Here is a 3338-nt window from a genome sequence, read left to right as displayed (position 1 = left end):
GGAGGGCAGGGTGGAGGTTTGGGTAGAAAATAATGCTATGTTTGTATCTTGATTGAAGTTTTCTGTTGAAAGAAATCCACTGTTGCTAGCAGTGTTTTAATCAATTCTAGTTTGGCTTTAATAAACTTCAAGTTTAAATACTAGCAGCTTAATCTCAAAGTTCTGTCTTGTTTGAAGCCCCAGCACATCCTTACAGCCCTCTAAGGATTTCTTTAAAAATTATTTATTCTACCAAGGGGAAAAAAAGAAAAAAAAAATAAAATTTCAGATCTTCATTCTTTGTGTAATCCTTAAAAACAATGGAAATAAATCTAGTTATGTTTGTCAGTGACAAGAGAACTCTTTAGCCATACATACAATAGCTGTTAGAAAATGAGTATAATTAAGAAAAATTTTGAATATATAATAAAAAAACTTTATCTTTCCAGAATAAATTTTTCAAGGAAAATTCATTGGTTTGAACAGAACAAATGTTTCTTGGTTCAGTTTAAAAATGAACAGAGAAAAGAAAAAAGCAAGGACTTCCATCTGGCTACAGAAAATTGTAGCCCTAATATGTGCTTTTTCTTAGTTCTGAGCTAGACCTATTGTGTCAGGCAGTACCTGCTATAATCACTCATTTACTGCCTGTGCAGCCGCTACATTCGGTATTCAGTTGGCCATCCGGAAAGGACTCCCATGCTTGGTGGTCAGAATGCACACCTGAGTCAAGAATGAAAACGAGTGTTCTCAAATGCCAACAAACAAATGAGGCTGGTCCATTTTCAGTGAAAAAATATGGGACGCTTCATGAATTTGCATGTCATCCTCGCGCAGGGGCCATGTTAATCTTTGAGCTAGAAATTTTCCTTAAAGTGGTTTAGTAAAATGCCTTGTTTGGTAGTATATCCATCTAAAAAATATCAAATTCTTAAAAGTGAAAATATTTTTTAGTTGTACCCTGCTCTAGGAACATTATTAAGTAATTACTCCTAAGGAGCAAAGCATTTGCATTAGCCTTAAAAGAAGAAAATACCCTTAACAACTGGCACTGCTAATCATAATGATGGGTAGGGGAGTCATAATGGAAATTTATGAAGCATCTCACTGACATCCCAACAGAGCAACAAGGATTTGCTTAAATAATGGGAGTCAGTAATGCAGAGTAAGACATTGCTCTGTGTTTTTGCTATCAGTGACAAAAGTTCTGTTGATATTTTGGTCATACTGAATGAGGCTGCAAGCCATATTGCTTGAAATAATTTATAAGTGATAGCTAAGATACAGTGGGGTCTTGCAAGAAAGTAGGCCTGGTACTTCCTCTCCCTAACACTCCAAAGACAGTGAGCAAAGGTTAGCAAATACTTTGCTCAAAGAAAATTTGTTAGTGAAAATTCAAATTTGTGTATGTTCTAATGCAGTATGAAATTGGTAGTATATAGATATGATGTTCTTATTGCTGATACCACAAAGGTCATATGTGGTATCACAGATTTGACTATCCAAACTAATGCTAAAAGACTGAAGGCAGTTTATCTTATATTCTAGTAGTTTTAAGAACTTTTACAGACTCATAGCAAAGATTCATTTGATCTCATGTGCTGCTTTAATAGAAGCCAATATTTATTGTTTATGAAACATATAAGAAAGAGGAAAAGTAGAGAAAAATCTTTTCCATCTTCTGAGAAGAATTTAGGGATTTCCTGAGTTAGAGATTTGATCTAGAGCATTATTTTTAATATCTATTTGAAAAACAGGAAGCTAATTCTCCATGCTGTTTCACAAACTGATATGAAGATTTGACACAAAAGTAATACCTAAATGCTTAACATCTGGATCAGATCAGAAAGGAACTTTTCGCATTTACCTTCTGTTTCTGAAGTTATCTAGTATCAGCTTCATGAAAGTAGGACTAACCAGTTTGGTAAACTGTTTGAGTACCTTTTAAGCATGTACTCAACTTCATAATGCTTTTGGATTTATTTTTTTTTTTTAAGATAATACTCTTGAAAACTGCTAGTGAAACAGAAGACCCTGGAAGACAGCTAAAGAAAGAAGTTAGGATCATTCAGAATAAAATATAAGATGGCTAACAAGAAAAGTTTATTACAAATGTCATTCTAATATATTTATGTTTTTATCTAATGGAATAATATAAGAGCGAGATTTGCAGGTTGTCATTAAAGCTAGCATCTGCAGCATGTTTCATCCTGTGAATGCCATGACTGCATCCTTCTCCTTGACACTCCACAAGTCCTAAATGGTTTTTAAGAACTCAGGCAGTTTCTGATAAACAGATTTCCCAGTTGTCACTTTTCCAAATAAATTTGTTTTCAAGATTGAATATATATTTTCCTCTAACAGATAGTAGTTGTTATTACTGTATTTAGTAAGAAGAAAATTCACCTCAACCAACAGTAGAAAAACAGAATAATCCTGGTTTCTATTTTTCTTATTGTAAAGGAGACTTGAAAGTTCATCTGGAATGCAACTCTTCTGCTGTTTAATTGTGTTTCTGATGAAGACCGACTTTGTTTGTTTTATTTCCACTTCAGAAAAAGTGACTTTTAAGGGACTTAGACTATGTTATCTGGAACAGAAAAGTTGTGAGGCAGTTGACTTCAGCTGAATTGGATTCTGGGGTTCTGGCTACATCATTGTAAGTTACAGATCAGTGAGGGTTGTAGAGGAAATCTCGAAATCTATGCAAGAGTGAGGTAAGTTTAAAAGACAATGGTATTTTATTGTATTAGAAATACAGGGTTTTTTTCCTAGAAAACAGTTGATTTTCCTTCTCATGCAAACTTTTGCACGTGGTAGTAACTTACAGATATTTGAAAATCCAAAATATGGTTACCATTTTGTCTTCAACAGCATAAAAATATCCTGGACTGTTACAGCCACCTTCTACTCCTCCCTACCCTCTGCTCCTCTTCTGTTTCAGGGACAACCTAAAGACAGGTAGGTAGATAGATAGGTAAGTAATTATTGTAATGAAAATTCTTGAGAACTACTACACTGTTTGTAGTTGTGCTACAGTGCTGAGAATTTTATGCCAACTCTCCAACAAAGACAATGAACCTAAAACCAAATCTTTGATGTTGAATGTCAGTGGATTTAGATACTGACACTTTCTGCATGTAGCTTCATCACTGTGAATGAGCAGTCATTTTTTCCAAGAAAATCTTAGAAATCTGGTTGCTCCTCAGGAAAAAGCAGTAGGAATTTTCTTGGTTTTAACCAACTTCTTCCTGTTCACTTTGAGGGTGAAGAGAATACAAAAATAAAAGGCAGTGCTAAGAAAGTTTGGATGGAAAAAAAATAACCCTAATATTGGCTGTGAAGTATCTGCCTAGCCA

The 3338-nt window shown here is 34.4% G+C and overlaps 1 pseudogene; it reads right to left on the bottom strand.

Annotated features, from left to right (window-relative positions):
* Positions 1-771: 771 nt before the first annotated feature.
* On the bottom strand, positions 772-833 carry LOC133265001 (U6 spliceosomal RNA; annotated as a pseudogene).
* Between the last annotated feature and the right edge of the window lie 2505 nt (positions 834-3338).

The sequence above is a fragment of the Pezoporus flaviventris genome, unplaced genomic scaffold (genome assembly GCF_033815535.1).
Source record: "Pezoporus flaviventris isolate CSIRO_AGI_PZ_B2104156 unplaced genomic scaffold, CSIRO_AGI_Pfla_v1 ptg000002l, whole genome shotgun sequence".
In the NCBI taxonomy this organism is placed as follows: domain Eukaryota; kingdom Metazoa; phylum Chordata; class Aves; order Psittaciformes; family Psittacidae; genus Pezoporus; species Pezoporus flaviventris.
This window is presented reverse-complemented; position numbering and strand designations above follow the sequence as displayed.